This window comes from Arvicola amphibius, chromosome 7, assembly GCF_903992535.2.
Source record: "Arvicola amphibius chromosome 7, mArvAmp1.2, whole genome shotgun sequence".
In the NCBI taxonomy this organism is placed as follows: domain Eukaryota; kingdom Metazoa; phylum Chordata; class Mammalia; order Rodentia; family Cricetidae; genus Arvicola; species Arvicola amphibius.
Genome location: NC_052053.1, coordinates 97116428 through 97135703, shown reverse-complemented (window position 1 = coordinate 97135703; position 19276 = coordinate 97116428). Strand labels below are relative to the sequence as shown.

At 47.2% G+C, this 19276-nt stretch overlaps 1 protein-coding gene across 3 annotated transcripts in view; it reads right to left on the bottom strand.

The window, feature by feature from the left end:
• Map3k9 (mitogen-activated protein kinase kinase kinase 9) overlaps window positions 1-19276 on the bottom strand; it is a 63259-nt gene that overhangs the window by 23493 nt on the left and 20490 nt on the right. The gene's annotated exons all lie outside the window — the stretch shown is intronic.

Here is a 19276-nt window from a genome sequence, read left to right as displayed (position 1 = left end):
CCTGGCGGCAGAAACACCATTTCACAACCACTCACAACACATTCATTCTGCACCATGGGTTTTTGTTGGCATCGTCTCAAGTTCCCACAATGCAGGCATTACAAGCTGAACATCCCTTATCCAAAAGCTATTTAGAGGTGAAACCTACAAAGGTTCTTCTAGACCTAAAAGGACCCCAAATTCTGAAACATACATTTGGGCTTAGGAGTATTCAGCCTGAACTGCCATCTTTGTGGCACAAGCCAGGGCTGGAGACCAGGCCCAACTTGAGAGGCTGCCCTCCTGCCGCAGTGTCGGGAGAACTGTGAGTCACACGGACCCTTCTGAGGAGCAGCCTCCTGGGCTTCCTGCATCAAAGCACATCTAGATTATACCCACTCACGGGCCCCAGGACTGGAGATGCATGTTGGATTTTCAAAGTTTCTGATACAATGTCTAGACAGCATCTGTGACCCCCTCACAAGCACATCCTACCTACCTTCTGACACGGCAACACTTACATCATCCACAAAGTTCATGTTCGAGAGCCATACAACTGAGTTATAAAATAAATACTGCAAAAAAAAACCATCCCCTACTCCACCCCCAAAATTTGTGTTTTAAATAAGTTTGCAATTTTATGTTGGGCCATATTCATAGCTATCTTAGACACATGAGGCCCATATGCTGTGGGTGGGACACCCCTGACACTCTGAAGAAAGCCTGTCTGTTGGACCATGAAGATTTTGTCATAATCCAGGCAGGTCCCCCACAACCAAGTGAGAAATGGCTGATGAACTGGGGAGGGTCAGAGGCACACACACGTGCACACACACACGCACACGCACACACTCATAAGATCCTCAGTGAGCATGCTCAGGGAAGAGGAGCTGGTGCAGGGATGACTCCAAAGCACTGCAGTATGGGAGGCAGCTGGGCTCTCCTAGGACGGCAGCTGAAATAGCCACCTTACCCATATGTAGTCCCAGCCATAAATGTAACCCAGTAGGAGACAGGCTAGCCAAACATAATGGAGTAAGATACCACACTGTAAAACTCTGCGCAGTAGGGGGATAGGGAGCTATGCGTGCAGGACAATCCTCCTGTCTCAAGTGGCTTGGTTCAAAAGCTTTGTGTCAGCACAGCTTCTTTATCTGGACACAGCCTTGCCTGAAATCTGCAAATGTGGAAGTTCAGAGCAAGAAGGAAGGTCCCCTCTTCGCCCTGTGAAGAAGAAACTTGCTGGAGACAGTGTAGCAACTAAATTTTAAAAGGGAATTCAGCAGGTAGGCCCACGAAAGCAGCAAAAATGAAACAAGTTAGCTCTCAGCCCAGTTTGCCAAGCTAACCCAGCTGTTTCCCACTCTCCTCCATGAACTACTGGGCCTCTGAAGTAGGCTGTACAGAGATGTCTTACTCTCACTGCAGACCCTGATAGCAAAGACCCTTCCATAGCTAAAGAATAGAGTCTAGGAGGGCAGTAATTGGGTCAACTTGAAAGATTGGAGTAGGTGCTTCAAGACAGCCACACCCCTCTTCTCTACCCCTACTCCAGTCCACTGAACTGTCACCTCTTGAAGGGCTATGGGCCAAAGAGCTCCAGGTCCTATGTGCTTCCCAGGAAAGCAGCAGTATGGCGGGATTACAGTAGCTGCAGAGCTGGAGGCTGAGAAGAAAACAACCCCACCCTAGACCTAAAGGACTAAGCCTCCCTCTGCTCCTCCACACCCTCTCTACTCTAGACACATTCCTTCCCACCCTAGACCTAATGGACTAAGCCTCCCTCTCCTCCTCCACACCCTCTCTACTCCAGACACATTCCTTCCCACCCCAGCTTCCCCGACCCAGGAGCTTGAGCAGATACAAAACAAGAGAAGGAAAAAACCTTCCTCTCCATATTTAGTGGTTAAAACAACAACAAAACAAACCTTCCAGAATCTTTCCAGGCAGAAACGACAGGAAAGCAGACATTCAAAAGCCAGGCAAGTGACACTAAGGGAATTTCCCAATCCCATTCCAGAGGCCACTGGCCACCAACTATCCTCAGAGCAGCTCAGATACAAGAAACTCAGAGGGAGTGCCTCCCCTACACACAGAGTGAGGTCCAGTCACCCAGAGCCGTAGGTGGCTGGGATAGGGTACAACAGGGAGAGAGATGACATTTGATATTAGTCTATCTAAGGGCTTAAATGAGATGCAAGATTGACAGGGCAGGAATCAGCCACGGATTGTCTGTCTGCGTGGAGTGGACAGGTCAGTTCCACTTACTCACCACTGCCCACACACCTCATACTCAGCTGACCCACACACTCGCACTGTTTGGACTCAATGACCTACGGTCCTACCCTCATCCACAGACAGGGACTATAATCTGAGACCAGTCTGCTGCTCAGCAGGCAGTAGCAGGCCACTGGCTCCGACATACTTAGTAAACTCAGCACCGGCACTTGTACACCTCACATGCTGATGGACACCCGTTAGCTGAGATGAAATACGAAAGATGAAATCAAGCAGTGTACAGCCAACCATCCAGTAGAGTGCCGCTCACCTTCAGCACTGACAGCTGCCACCTCTATCTGTTCTATTTTCACTGCCCCAAAGGAAGTCCTGCAAACACTAGGCAGGTATTCCCCATTCGCCTCTCCTCCCATGAGAAACCACCGATCTGCTTTTGACATACCCACTGTGAAAAGTTCATGAAATAGAATGCTGTCTTATTTTACTTACTGTTTTCAAGGTTGGTCACATTATAGCTTAACAATACTCCATTGTAATAAATTCCTGTGATATAAGTAAATAGGACAGCTGCTCATTTGGGATCATGTGCTGAGTAACTGAGCATGGCTGCCTACTAACATCTTTCTGAGTACTTTAGTCATCTCTAAGATGTAGAGGGATGACTCTCTCTGTTTCATCCATTCGAAAGAGAAGTGAAAAGATTAGGCCAGCTGTGTCCAGTTGATGAGGGTTGGGGACAGGGACAGAATTCACACCTCTCACTTCACAGCCTTATCCTTCACCTCTGTGCCATGTGATCCAGAGATGAGAAAGAAATTGTCTTTAAGATTTAACTCAATTTCCTCAATGCTAAGGCTGACTACTCATCTCTTCTGCTACCCTGTTGCTACTTCCTCAGCAGCCAAAACCAACTGCACACAATCCAACAGTTCGTATGTCTAAATACCCCCTGCGGAGGCATGTAAGTGCCTATCATCTTTTTCTCTAGAATGCCATGGAATGTGACTCCCAAAGGATAAAAGCTTTGTTCTCTTCTAGAATCCATGATATTCTGCTTCAGGAACCACAGGGCCAGGCTCTTGGCAAGAACTCCCCCCTGCCTGGTCAGTTACTGGCTGAGAAGTACCTGTGCATTTTCTCTGACTATTGCTTACCCATGTGAATGTTGAAACATATTGGGGGATTGATGGAGGAGGGTCATCTATGTGTTACTTTCATTGGTTAATAAAGAAACTGCCTTGGCCCTTTAATAGGACAGAAAATTAGGCAGGCGGAGTAGACAGAACAGAATTGTGGGAGAAAGAAGGCAGAGTCAGGCAGATGCCTCAGGCAGTCACCATGACTCTCCTCTCCAAGACAGACGCAGGCTAAGATCTTTCCCAGTAGGCCACCCTTCGTGGTGCTACACAGATTACTAAATATGGGTTAAAGCAAGATGTGAGAATTAGCCAATAAAAGGCTGAAACTAATGGGTCAGGCAGTGTTTAAATGAATACAATTTGTGTGTTGTTATTTCGGGTGTAAAGCTAGCCATGTGGGAGCCAGGCAGAACACAGTCCGCTGCTCCTTTTACAGCGGATGATTATGCAGAAGGGAGCAGAGTCAGAGAAAGTAAGGCCTCAGTCATGGGCCCCCAGTAACCAGAATATCTTGATGCAATGAGAGGTGTGGGCTACAGAAGAAGGGATAATTTGGAGATATGGCCTGAAATGGCTGCGCCAGTTACTTCGGCATCCTCTGGCCAAGACACCTGACAGAATCAACCTAAGGAGGAAAAATATACTCAGGTTCTCTGTTTCAGAGGACCTCAGTCCACCACAGTGGTGAGGGCACGGTGCTCACTTCAGAGGAGTGGTAGTGGGTTCCCATGTCACAGTCTGAGCTACAACTTTTTCAAATCCTGCCCTTTGCAACTTACTTCAGACAGCGGCCCTTCATGTCCCAAAGGCTCGACCACTACCTATTAGTTTAGTAGCGAGCTTTATGGACTAGTTCTCCAGTCTTAAAAATAAAAAATTATATTTATTTGTGTGTGCATGCATGTGTGTGTGAGTGTGTGTGTGTGTGTGTGTGTGTGTGTGTAAACACTCATGCTATAGCATGCGAGTACAAGTTGCAGGTCTGCTGCAGGGATCAAACTCAGGTCATCGGTCTTAGCGGCAAGCCCCTTCAAACTCTAAGCCGCCCAATTTCCTTCTCTGTCTTCATCTACTTTTTTTTAAAATAATCTTTGCTCTTCTTTTCTTTCTGAGCTACATCTCGCTGACTTCCTGGCCCTTCAATTGAGCTTTTGTTCCCCATCATGATTTTCTAAGTCGGAAAAGTTCTTTCTCATTTTCTCCTTTGTGTCTGGAATGAGAAGTACAAACGCTCCTTCCTGGGTGGCAGCGGCTCCTGTATGATGGGTCTAAGGTTTCCTCTCTGCCTTTTTTTTGTTTTCTACCGCTGTAGTTTCTTGAAGGGTTTTTCCAGTCTCTGCTTTAGTCTCTGGAGGACTTTGCTGAGTCAGACTCATCCTGGGCTCTCTGATGCGACTCAGCACATAGCTGCGCTTGTCTTCAAAAGGGCGTACACACTGAAACATTTACACAGGAACTGATGGGGTGTTGGTGATTTCCTTCAAAATAATAATAGGTGGGAATAAGCGGGGCGACAGATGGAAGAAGAGCTATGAGCTGGTAACTGTTGAGGCTGAGTACAAGAGGATTCCGGTACCATTCTCTTCACAAGGGCACAAGTCTTCCATAGGAAGAGGAAGAAATAGGGAGGGGGAGGAGAGAAGAAGACAGGTAGGCGGGAGGGAGCAGCAAGCAGCATTAGAGTGTCAATGTCTCTTTTACTAAAAGGAGAACTTCCCCCCTCACCTCCCCCACCCCCGAGCCATAGCAAGGAAGGAAAGAAAACAGCAACAGACATGGACCCAAGGATAGCGGGTCCCAGCTCCAGCCCTGTGAAATCCTCCCCAGGACTCCATTTCTCTATCTCTGACACTCTCAAAGCCTGCAGTTCCCTGAAAGCTTCATCAGTCTTCCCAGAACTCAGTCAAGTTCTGTCAACTGTCTTGAGATAAGAATGATAAAAACTCACAGTTAAAGAGGAGTTTAGGGGATGACTCTGCCCCAGAGGAAAAGTTAAAAAGCCCATGCTCTTGCCACTGCGGCCTTCGGGGTGTCCTCGGTGACATTTGAGAGATTTCATTCCTGCACTACAATGCCTCCAAGGAAGAAGAGGAACGATCCAGAACCCCAGCCACAGCCAGAAGCCCCTCTGCGCTGACTCAGCAAGAGCCCAACAGGGGAGCCTGGCCAGGGACCACTAGCAGGCACAAAAGTACAGTCACGGCACGTCCCCCAGCCTCTCCCAGTCTGGCCCTCTGCCCACTCTATCCCTTTAGGCATGGCCAAGGGAGAGCAGACTTGCTTACTGGGCAAATGATTCACTGCCTAGACACCCTGACTCCAGGCTTCGGTAGAGGTGTGGTGCTGCCTGAGCATGGCAGGGAGATGCCAGCAATCGCTGGCGCCCTGGCTGGGTTCATGCTGTCAGCAGAGTCTCACTGAGTTCCACCTGCACAGCCAACAAAGCTGGGCTTCCCCACAAGTGTCCAAACCTACAGAGGGATGGAGAAAATGGAGTCTCGGGGCACTAAAGCCCCTGCCCCTCTTGGGAGAAAAGATGAAATCAAAATGAACAGACAAGTGTAAAGCCAAGAAAACTTAATGCAATGACCTTTCTCCAGTCTCAGAAAGAGCAAAGGTGGACACAGCGGCCTCTCCTGCATGAACCATGAGGTACTCGATAAACGTGTGTCCTCACTGAGTGTGTGTGTGTGTGTGTGTGTGTGTGTGTATCAAGCAAACACAGAATGTTTCTCTTAAGTTTCTTCAGAACTATAAGTACTTGTTCTAGGCCTCCATCAGTCACCTAAGAAACTATATTAATGATTTCTAACTTTTAAAACTATGTCCTTTCTGCTTTAGAAAATGTCTTTACAGTGCTACTTAGTGTCCACTAACTTAGAAAACATAGGCACAGCTGATGGTTATGGAGGCCTCGGTGCCCGGCTCTGCACTAAGAGGTTTACACCCATCATCATCTTTAATCTTCTCAACAGGCAGGCAGGTGTATCACAAGCCTACTGTCAAATATGGAGCCTGGAATCCAAATAGGCTGGTTCACAAGAAAAGCAGGAGCCAGACATCACTGAGCCCTCAATCAAGGCTCCAGACCACTGTGCTATAGTGTGCAGCCCCAAAAGAACACTTAAAGGGAATTTACATTTCATCAATGCACCACCACCTATGCACATTTGAAAACAAGAAGCAGAAATATCCATGCTTTGTATAGAAACATATAGCTGCTCCCTTCAGGGAAAACCATTCATTTCAATGGTTTAACAGAAACTAGGTAAACAGAAGGCAGCACATCCCAGCCTCTAAGACAGTTGCCTGCCTGATGCCTTTTCCCACCCATGCAGACATCCCTAGGCCTCCAATTCCAGGGGTGCTAACAAATGAGAGAGAAAGATCTCTAAGTAAGGGTTAAAGCAGAAGGTTAGAGTCAGCAGTAAGGGAAGCCAAACTGAAAACAAAGCAGAAACGGACTGCGGCACTCGCGATCTGGCAGCCTGTCATAGAAGGACTGGGATTAATGACAGGAAGAGCCCAAAAGCTGTGACCCATGGCTGGTCACCTCAGCTATTCTCTCTCCCCACCCTGTAAGAGGATCCACCTAGACACAGTTCCAGAAGGCCATGGCAACTTACAACATAACCCAGTCTCCTTGTCCCAAGGACAGCCGGTTAAGTAATGAGTGGCATGCAGCTGAGGGCCTCTGGCCCCAACCCTCATCCATCCCTACACTGTGTGGCCTGGTCGGCAGCTACCACCTAGGACCAACAAGCCAGGACCACGCCCTGAGCTGGCAGAGTTGTGAACAGAACAGAGATGTTGTACCAGTCCTATTAGCTTTCTACTGTTGTGATAAACACGGGGAGCAAAGGGTTGGTTTCATCATACAGCTCACAGTCCCTGATAGGGAAAGTCAGTTTCTAGAGGCAGAAACTGAAGCAGAGGCCATGGAGGAGTGCTCCTTACTGGTTCAATTCTCATGACTTGCTCAACCTGCTTTCTTATACAACCCAGGACCACCAGCCCAGGGTGGCACCACCCGTAGTAGGCCAGCCCCTCTACAGGCCAATCCGATGGAGGAGTTTTCTCAGCTGACATTCCCTCTTCTAAAATGACTCCAGCTCATGTCACGTTGACAGAAACGCTAGGCACAGAAGTAGCGTGGCCGGCTGTCTACATGTCTATCTCCACTCTGGTCTTCAGAGCTTCCACCGGAATATCCCATTAGGTTCTGCATGCGGCACCATGGCCTACAGCTTCAAACTCCACCACATTGCTCCAGAGTCGGGCCCATCATGGCGACAGCTCTGTTTCTCGGGACCATCTTCTCTGTCATTACTTTCTCGCTGCTGCGTCAGAACACTGGGCAGAAACAACTTCAGAGGAGAAGGTTTACTCTGGCTCGTGGCTGGGGGATGCAGTCCATCACAGTGGGAGGACAAGGCATGGGTTACATAGGATCAGCACTCAGGAAGCGCAGAGCTGGGGCAGGAGACAGGAGTAGGCTATAACCCTCTAGCCCCAAACCCACAGTCCTGTATCTGCCATTTACACTCCACGCCCAAAAGGCTCCACAGCCTCCCGAAACCGCACCACCAGCTGAGGACCAAGTGTGCAAACGCATGGGCCTGCGAGGGTCATTTCACATCCAAACCACAACAGACATGGATTAAAACCCTGTGTCGAAACAGGGGGAACATCCCAGGGAACCAGACCTCAGTACAGAGATCTGCAGAGCCCCTCTGTGCTGCTGTGAAAGGAACAAAGCTGAAACATATGCTTCAGCTGTGCACTTATTAAAGTATTGTGTCACGGTCTATAGTAAATTTTGATAAGAACATTTCTACATGGAAAAAAGTCTGTACATTGAACACCCGTATGAATCAGATACCACTGGGTGTTGAAAAAGAAATTGAACTAGGACTCATAAAGATGTTCAACCAGCCAGGAAGAGGTCAGAGACCTCTGCCGTCTACTGTAAGCCATGCGTATGCTTCGGTCCTCCATCTTTCCCTCTGCTTTGGCTTAAGCAGGATCCCATGTACCCCTGGCTGGCCTTTAACTCACTAGGTAGCCCAAGATGGCCTTGATCTCATACGTCTGCCTCCGCCTCCAGAGTACGGGGGCATCGCTATTTAGGCTCAGTTTCTCTCATCCTTTTTTTTTAAAAGAAGGCCATTCACTGTTAACCAGTGAACACTAGCTAGCCTTTAATGCCTCAGCCCATGAAATCCTCCTGCCTCAGACTCCCAATAGATGGGAATACAGGTGCATGCCACTGGGTCTGGAACAATTGTTTTGCCTTAAAGAGATTTTGTAGCATTGAACTTTACATCTAATTAGATGGTGTTAGCAATGTGAAAGAGATACCTAAGCAACAGAGACCTGTCATCTTTTTAACCTAGATCATCTGTGCGCTACTTAAAATTATTTTATCAGGGATAGACATGTACCTGTTTAGTGTGCATAAGGCCCCGAGTTCATCCCTAACACAGCAAGAACAAAGATTACATTCAAAAGATATAGCAGGGGCTGGGGAGACAGCTCAGTGGGTGAACGCACTTTCCATGAAAGTCTGAGAGCCTGAGTCTCAATGCCCAGAACCCAAACAAAGGTAAAAGACATGGTGTGAGCACGCATAATCCTAGTGTTCCTATGGGAGGACAGGAGGCAGAGCCAGGATGATTCCTAGAAGCTCACAGGCCAGCTGACCTGGCCCACACAGCAGGAAAACAACCAAGAGGCCCTGTCTCAAAAAAGGTAGAAGGTGAAAACTGACACCTGAGGTTATCCTCTGACACATACATGTGCACCGTGACATGGATGTGCCTGCATCATTCACACATACAAATGCAACACACACATTCTACACATACATAAGATATAGTAGGTCATTTAATACTATCTGTAGCTATATTATAATAAAAAGTAGTATGCAAGAATAAACAGTTCAACTTAAATTTTAAGGCTTCTGTCTTCTGTTACATAGAAAGATCCAGACATCTATCAAAATGCTAACACTGGGCAATCTGTGTAACAGGAGTCCAGGTGACAAGTTTTCTTTATGTTCATCCAAACTGTCAAACTCATCACATTTCTACATAAATTGCATTATTATCAAAATTTAAGTCACTTGGGAGGAGACGAGGGAGGGGGAACTGGAATGGGCATGCAAAAAAAATAATTATTAAAAATTAAGTCACTTAATAACGGTGGCTACAATTTTTGCATACCTTCTCTTTCTCTGGTGAGGTATGGAAATTCCACATACATTCCACCTGACCCACTCTTTCTGACATCCCTGCAAGCTGTGTACCATTCCCATTTTACCCACGAGAAAGCTGGGGCTCAAAACTAAGTGACTTTTCCACATCGAAGATGAAGAGCCAGGCCTGTAACGTCATTCTGGCTTCTCCGTCTAGCTCCCCTAGCACCCTACACGGGCCAGATGTCGAGCAGTTATGTCTTCACAATACCCTGTTTCTCCTCAGCACTGGAACCTCATATTCTTGTCATGGGACAGTCTCAGATTATAGAAAATTGGGCAGGAACCTCCTCTAATTCAGTGGTTCTCAACCTTCCTAAAGCTGCAACCCTTTAATACAATTTCTCATGTTGTGGTGACCCCAGTCATAAAATTATTTCATTGCCATTTTATAACTGCAACTTTGCTACTGTTATGAATTGTAATGTAAATCTCTGATATGTGGGATATCTAATATGCAACCCCCAAGGGGGTCACAACCTACAGATTGAGAACCACTGCTCTAAACAGCCTAGTGCTGGCATCTCTGCTGGTCACACCAGCACTGCAGGTGGCTTTCTGGATAGCACTGTCCAGGGGACAGGTGTTTCTCAATAACATGACAAAGGAAGAAAACCTGTGTTTAGAAGGGGAAAGAATTAACAGTTGCTACCAAAGCCATTACCAAGCCTACTTCTACCCTCAAGTGCACTTCCCACTGGAACCCTGGGGTCTTAGCCTAAAAGCAAATGACTTGAATACTACCCTGTGGCAGTCTTGTATACCTAGGTTAAAAGCAAGTGTCCGGGACTCTCATGAGCATGAAAGATCAAACCAGGGCACTCTAGCCACATGTGGTGGTAAAGCTTGCTGGCGGACGTTTCTCCGGTTATCCAGGCACAACTCAGGACAAACATGTGCCAAAAGCTCCAGGCTCGAGACAGTACATTAGCTTGAGAGCTGGGATACCAGTGCCGGAAGGTGGGACAAAGAACCTTCTTACACCAGGTGTGCAGTCAGTACAGAAGATCTGAGTTGTACTGTGAGAGGTGGGGCCAGACCCTGCAAACGAACCCTGCATGACATGCTCGACCTGGGAAACCCAGGCAAACCCTCAGAACAGCAGTGTTGTGACGGCTGCCAAATGCACGGAAAAGAATGAACAAGGCAGAGGACCCTAATGACCTGCTTTCCCCACAAGAATGTGACTCTTGTGATGGGACCGGGCAGCCTGCAGGCCCAACACAACACCATCAATCCAGGACCTCCTCTGTCTTGACTTCCAGAACCTTCTCCTACCAGCTTTTCAGACCCTAGGCTATGAGAACTACAAGACAGGACTAACCCATCTCTCATTTCCTGCCAACCTCTCAGGCCCTGTGGCTTCCTTAATTCCCATCTCACTACCTTTTCCCAGCAAGACCCACTGCCCTCCACCCGTGACAAGTCACCCTCAAATTACCTGTTCTCCTTTCTAAGATGTCGCATCTTACCCAGTGACTCTGCCCTAGGACAGCAGGAAGGGCCTCAGAGAGTGGTGACTCACACACAGCACAAGGCAAAGAACAGGCATCCGGCTCAGACTTCAGGACTCCAGCCTCACTGCGCACCAGCAGCCTCAGTCAACCCTGAGGGAAACTTACTGCTCACTCCCCCACCAGAGAGGTTCCGTCTGGCAGTTCCAAAAGGCAGAAGGGACATGTGGCTAGCTGTGGTACCTACGAGTACACCAAAGCTCATGCTGACCTCTAGGCTCCCTCAGTATCACAAGTACCTGTTCCATACTTCAAAGTCCATGCTAGCATCCTAGCCCTTCTCACTCCCTCCAGCTCACGGGCTTCCCTCCACACAGGTACTCATTCTCTTTACAACCCTGCTATTTCGGCTATATACCCTCCCTCTCTTTTTCTTTCTCTCCCCCCCCCCCTCTTTCGTATCTGCAATAAAAACTTTCCTTTAGCCATACCATGTCATCAGTCGACCATTCACAGGAAGTGGATTTCCTTACTCCATCCTGTTAGGTCACAGAAACCCAGGACAAACGGCCCAGGTACCTATGAATATATCAAAGCTGATGCTAGCAAGCTCTCCCAGCATTTCTCATCCAGCCCCCTACCCTAAACCTCTCCATCCTAGGGCCTGGGCTTCTGCTTCCCTTCCCCCAGCCCAATCCCTGTATAGCTCAGCCATTTTGGCTAGGCCCTCTCTTGGCCTCTTAGCCCTGGGCCACCTCTCTTGGCTATTCTCTTGCTCTCCCTCCCCACCTCTCTTCTCATGGTCCAGTTTAGTCTGCCAGCCATGTTCAGCCTGGGCTCTTCTACCTGCTTCCTCCCTTACGTCTACAATAAAAGCCTTCTCCATGCTTTAGGAGTAGCTACGTCCTTCCTTTTATTTCATTTTTTTCATTCATATCCCAGCCCAAGGTTGTCCTAGTCACCTATACTTTTTTTGTTGTTATATAGTACTTTTTGATCATGGTTTTTTTTTCCCCCTTCTGAGATGTCTTCATCAAACCCCTCCCCTCAAGGCTTAGGATCCATGCTGCAAAGGAGGCAGATGACTTCAGTGATCCATTCTTATGCCAACAGAAGTGATCTGGTTAGCTATGTAGAGCCCCGAAGCACAAGGCACTCCCTCTGCCCAGGGAGTCACCTGCCTAGCACACTGACCCTTAACACACTGAGCTTTGTCCTCAGAAAGCAATGAGCAGAAAGAACATCAAGGCCCCACCCTGCCTAACTGCAGTGTCCATTTGGCTCTCTGGGCAGGAGTCACAACAATAACCACAGCAGTGCTATTTCTTGCATCTTCTTAGATCCCAGGTGCCGTTTAAGAACTTTACATCTACACTGCCTCACCCACTCCTTTTAGCAACCCTGCAACCTGCATGGCACCCCCAGTTTACCCATGAGAAAACTGGGGCTTGAAGGGCTCTGGGGTTATTTAGCTAAAGCCTCTAAAATATAGTCCCTATCCAAGATCAGAACCAGGAGAAAAGTCCAGGCTGTTACTCCAAGAAATCAAGGTTCCTCCCAGACAGTACTCATAGCTGAGAATTCATAGACCTTGGCAAGCCAAAGAGCCAGTTGCTCTGGTCACTGAAAGGTCAGCAGTTGGCACAGGGAGAGGAGGTGAGAGGGACCTACAGATGATCCATGCAGGAAGGACCGGCCCCTATTCTCACAGCCCCAACACCTTCACACTGTCTGTAAGTTACAACCCCACTATCACTACTATTTACTGAGCACTTACTCCACGTCAAGTACCTTTACATAATTTCCTCCTGCGGATACCGTGAGAGAAATACCTCCTGCTCCGTATTTGCAGGTGAAGCAGTGGCAGTTATCCCCGAAGTTTCATGAGTAGGAAGTTGTGAAGTGGGGTGCTCTGTTCCTCTCAAGACATCGCTCTACCTCATCTGCTCATTGTGTTTGAACATCACGGTGGAAGGTCGTGGGGAGACTGAAACACAAAGGATGGAGAGCTTGGGAGGGAGACAGAGCCCCTTTCAGAGCTATAATGATGGGGCTTGCTCCAGGGAGGAGAATCATAAGAAAGCCACTCTCAGCTTTTAGAGAGAATCATGTGATTCCAGCCCAAAGGGTAAGGTGAGTGTGAAGACATCCAGGAAGCAGTCCCTTGTAGCTGGAGCAGAACGTTAAAGGAGAAGAGAGGCCAAGCCAGGGGGTGCAGACCTGTAATCCCAGCTACTCAGGAGGCTGGGGTAGGAGAACCACAAACTTAAGACCAGCGGGGGTAACTCTGCCTGTGTCAAAATAAAAAGGGGAAATCATTCAGTGGTTGAGTATGCGAAGCCCTAGGTTGGATCCTTCCGGAGAGTAGGGGGTGGAATGCAGTGAAGGACGGGAGCAGGACTACAGACTGGCCAAGGAGCTCACACTAGAGCAGTGGGAGCTTTTAGGCAGGGAAGATGTGATAAGATCTGAGCTTCAGTGGAACCACCATGGCAGCAATGAGACACTGAACTGGAAAAGCAATAGATGGGCAGGAAGGGCACAGTAAATAGCCAACAACTGTCTAGATGGAAGACTACTGGAATGGATATCGTCATTGTTGCTTTGACTGGATTCAGAATCGCCTCAGGGTGTTTGGAGAGAGAGAGAGAGAGAGAGAGAGAGAGAGAGAGAGAATCTACCTTCATTGTGTGCACACCTGTGTTACATGATTCAACAGCATGACGTGGATATCCATGGCCTTTCTGAGTTGGAGGGCAGGAGACAAGACAGGGAACTGATATATTTATAGGTCGCAATTCATCAGTCTTGAAAAGTGCCTCTGGCCAGCCCCAGCTTCCCATGGGGACTTCACTTTCATCTCTTCCTTGGCCACTGTACCCCTTCCCATAGCTCCCATGCTTCTGAGAAAAGGCTGCTTTGTGGTTCGAATAGAAACATAGGTGCCGGCGCTTCAGCTGAGCCTCTCAGCATCCATCTCCTCTCTCACACATCCTAAAAATATAACTGCTTCAAAAGATGTCAGTTTAGACATTGACAGTCATGGCCATTTTGTGTGAATTAAGCCCAGATAATACAGCTGGGGCTTCATCCCTAAGACCAGTGAGACACATTCACCACTAGAGAGAAACAAAATCAGAAGCAGGTTTTTCAGGCAACCACTGTCTTAAAGGGGGGGAAAATCATGTCAAACACCTTCTTAGCCTGCTTCCTTCTCCCACCTTACCAGCTCAGATTGACCAGGGGCAGCCCATCTCTTCAGGTCTGGACAAACCCAGCTATAAATAGGGTAAGAATAACCAGGAAAGAGGAAGTAGACTGGACCCTCGATGGTTTTGTTAACATGTTCCTCCTTCCTGGCATGATAACACACTGTGTGGCTGCTGCAGAGACTCCCCAGAATCTCCAAGCCGGGCCCCCTTAGTGAGAACCGAGGAATGCATTTTTGTGTTCACACGTATCTTCCACCTCCTGTGCTTTTCTCCAGTGTGACCGTGACAGCTTTGCTGAGGTGGGTGTGTCTTCCCCACTGGCCTCTGCTTAGGCTTGAGGCTCCCTGTAACTACAGAGTGTGCAGAAGTGGTACCTTGCAGCTTCTAAACGACCACAGAGAAGACGGTGCATTTCCACCCCATTCATGGGTACACTTCTGCTTGCAGACTTGAGCTGTCACAGAGGGTGAGGGCTTTGAATGGGCCAAGCCCAGGATCCTAGCCGGCAAAGCCTCCTGGTGCAGGCACCAGACATACAGGAAACAATCTTAAGATGCATGATCCTCCCTTTCTCTTCCTGTGGCCTCACGCTGAGTCTTCTGCAGCTAAAGCCCAGGACACCGAGAAGTAGGAGGGATAAGACACCCTACCGAACCCTTCTCACACTCCTGACCCAGGGTCCCATGAGCATAATCAAAGGCTCTTGTTGTGGCGGGAGATTCTGGAGCAATGGTAATGAAAACAGTAGAAGACAATGTGTAGTCCTATCTGCAGCTCCTAGAGAAGCAGCTGCTCCTGGGAATAAACCCTGCAATGGAGGAGCGTTTGCTTCCTGTTAGGTATTATGTTAAAAGCTTACGTTCATAACTTCATTTACTTCTCATTACAATGCTGAGTTAATAGTAGGGTTGTCCTCATTACAGAAAAGGAAATGAGTTCAGAGGTTGAGGATTCTGCCCAAGGCCTGACTGCATGATTCAGAACTCACAGCACTGTAACAGGCCACATGAAGACTTAACCTATGTGGAAGCATCATATGCATGTTTGGGATTTCATGTTTGGGAATTTCCTGTTTCAATGAACATGTGGCCCCATCACAGCCAGGGCAAGCCCCCTTCCCTGTCACCAATCACCCTATCACCAATACCTCTAAATCGCACCCTATTTTTTTTAACACCTAATTCTTCCACCAAGGCCTTGCTCTGAGTTCTCCTTCTGCCTACTCCTAGGCCATAAATTTTTGGCAAACTATTTTGTTCTGTGCCACATATGATTTTCTGGCTGTCTGGGTGTGTTTACATAGTATGCCTCCGGAGGACAGAAAGAATGTGCTAGAAGTAATGCCTAAGCTATGCAGATGACAGATGACACATTGTGTGCCCTACAACATCTACACAATAGCAAGCACACCCAATTTTCACAAAGACCTGCCAGGTAATCAAACTGGTTAGGAACCACAGCTCACACAAAATGCAAATGCTTCGGGCTGTCACCTGCGCATCACTCAGGATATGGAGAAGAGAAAGGACCCGAGGGCTGAAGAAGCAGCGCCATATACCACAGATACCACAAACCTCACAGGCCAGGAGGCCCACCCAGATCCAAAGGCTTGAAACGCTGGGAGGTACCATTTTAACCACAGTGTATCTTCAATGGCTGTAGAAAGTTGTGACATCCAGAGTAAAATCTCCTATGAATCATTCTCATCCTCTCCATCCAAGAGTAGGAAAACCAATCCCAAGCTTTGCTCACTCGATGTCTTTCACACTATGCTATGGAGGCTTTTCTGGTTTTCTCACACCCCCATGCCCACTGAGAAGGAAAATGAAGCGTGTATATACAGCATTCCAGTCTCCCTTCAACATAACTACAAGCCCTTTTCTCCAAGAGACAGTATCTTAGGGGTGGGGGGGAGAAGGCCTTGAGTGTTATAGCCTGGCCCCAGTTGAGGAGGAGCAATCTGCTTTCTGACTGGTGCCATAACCAACACGTCCAACTAGTATGGTTGGGCAAACTCAAAACCACACTGATCCCAAGGAGTAACCAGGGCAGAAGACGGACAGCCTATTCTTTTTTTCTCCATGTGGGAACACAGGCAGACGTAAGAAACATAATCAAAACTTACCAAGGAAATGTTCTAATGCTTTATTTCCTGTCCAAAATGAACCCCCAGGTGAAATAAGAAGGTTTTAAAATATTTCTTTTGTGGGGAAAGGGATAAGGCAGAAGGTGATGTGGATGTTCTTCTGTATATGTGTTGCTTTTATTGGATAACGAATAAAACTATTTTGGCCAATGGCTTAGCAGAGCAAAGACAGGCGGGAAATCTGATATGAAGAGAGTAGGCAGAGTCAAAGAGACATCTTGTAGTTGCCAAAGGAGTAGACGCCGGAGCCTTACAGGTAGGCCACAGCCTCGTGGTGATACATAGATTAATAAAAATGGGTTAATTTAAGATGTAAGAGCTAGCTAGGAATAAACCTAAGATACAGGCCAAACAGTGTTGTAATTAATATAGTTTCTGTGTGATTATTTGGGTCTGGGCAGCAGGAAAAAGAACGAGCAGTCTCCACTTATAAGCAAGAAGCACAAAACAAATAGAAAGATATATTAAAAAGTCATAGGGACAACAGCAGCATAACATGATATTCCTAAAGGTACAACGCTGGCACCCTCATCTTGGTGGTAACGAACAGATGCTAACTGGATTTAAGGTCCACTCAACAGAAGGGAAAATCATGCCTGGTACTGGAAACATAGTTAACTACTTGGGACTAGTGACGTTATGGATATTTGAGGAGAAACTGCTGCCACCACTTTACTAAACCTGCATAGTCTGTAACTCATTCTAAATACTTATCCTCACACTCACAGGTAAATACAGCTCCCACTGCTCCTCACGTTTTCCTTTACTGCAGATAGAGAGCGTATTTCAGAAAACCACAACTGGTCAAAGCGTAGAGAACAGCTGGTGATGGGGTGTCCAGCCCCAGCGCATCCAGCTGGAGCTCCTGCATCTAAAGCTTGGGGAACGCCTAGGAAAAGGGGGTGGAAGGACTGAAACTCAACTGAAGGTATAGGCCATTTCTTCCAAGATGGGTTCTAGAGATAGGTTACCTGTACTAACTAAGGTTACCTGGCCTAAGGGTCTCTAGCCTGCTCTCTGATCATATAGATAGCACAGAGGTCATGTGGGATATTTTAGCCACCTCTGGCCCTGGATCGTGGGATCTTGGGGGATCCTTTGACTATCAGAGGCATTTAGATTACTAGCCACCTCGGATCTTCATTGTAAGAGTTTGATATGGCCTGACCCAACAGATACTGCAGATCACAAAGCTGTTAATCCCTTCGATTCAGGTTTTTTATATTTCCCTTTGGAAAGCCTATGTGCCTAACATTCCTGGTTTCTCTGGAGATCTGTGGGCTCAAGGACCTTTGTGCTTTGCTCCCAACAGTTATTCTTGCAGAGGATTCAGGTTCAGTTTCCAGCACCCATGCTGAGGTTCACTACCATCTGCAACTCAGTTCCAGAGAATCCAACAACCTCTCTTTACCTCTGCAGGCAACACACACACACACACACACACACACACACAATTAATTTTAAAAACAGTTAAAGTATCACCATGGGACTCGGGAATGACAACTGCAAGACCCTGGCAAGCCACTCAGTTTCTAATCACAGCTATAAGGCTCTATAAACTCTACTCATTTCAACAAACACAAAAAGAACGACCGGAAACTAAAAATTATCACTGTTTTCCCTGCCATGACCCTTTTTTTTCTTCCTCCTAAGATTAATGGGATGCAGAAACCAGAAACTCTAAGTATTCAGAGAGCAAGTACAGTATGACTTAACAGGATATGAGGCATGCAGAGAAGAATAGGAGAACTGAGTATAAAGATGCAGACAGTTGGGTCTGCCCACTGGATTATATCGATATTTTTGGCTGTTACATTGCTTTACAGGCACATTCGCTTCCAAGCCATCACAAAGATTCATAGACAAAGACTACTAGGATTAGTCACTGATGGTGCCCTGCTGCCCCAATGGCTGAGGGATATGTGGATGGTATTGCTGAGAGGCAAGCATTAGGCTTAGGCCTACAGAAGGTAATCCAAGAATATCCTCAGGGTCCCAGGTTCCCAAATGGTTTATGAAAAGAGAACCAAAAGTAAAGGCTCAAGCCAGGCATAATGACACACACCTTTAATCCCAGCACTCAGGAGGCAGAAGCAGGTGGATCTCTGTGAGTTCAAGACTAGCCTGGTCTACAGAGCGAGTTCCAGGCTAGCCAGGACTACAGAGTACAAAGAGAAAGAGGGAGGGGGAAGAGTCAGACAAAGGTTCAAAGAGAACAACACACCTTGACAGAAGCAGAATCTATCCAGAAAGGAACTAGGGCCAAGAGGTGAGAGCAAAATTTCTTAAGGACCCTGGAACTGACGATGCTAAACACCAGGGCCCATGCCAGTTGCTACACAACATACACAATACGGGGGGTGGGAAAAAGCCAAGAACGCCTTTGGTGTCAAGAATTCTGACTTTTGAAAATTCTTAAAAGAAGAAAATAACAAAGATGATTTAAAAAAGTATCCTACTGAGAGTCTTACATTTTTTCATAGAAAAAGAAAACTTGATTTTTTAAGTTTTTGCAATTTTTGCAATTGCAAGTTTTGCAATTGATTTTGCAATCTGTTTCTTAGGAATAAACTTGGGGTTTATTTAGGAAGGATGGCAAGTGACTTCTTTTGTCTGTCATTTTTTCTACTGTCTTTTAGCCACGTGTGGATTACATTACACTTTGACTTTTTAAAATCTATATTGAAACTGGAGAGAACACACCAAAGCACAGAAAGCACATAGAAGACTAAATTTCAAAGGCAGCAGCATGAAGTGTGATCTAAAGGCTAGGGAGCAAGAGTCTAGCTTGACGGTCAACAGGGGGAGAGCCAGAGCTCACTGAGTGTCAGGGACTGCTATGAGTTCATCAG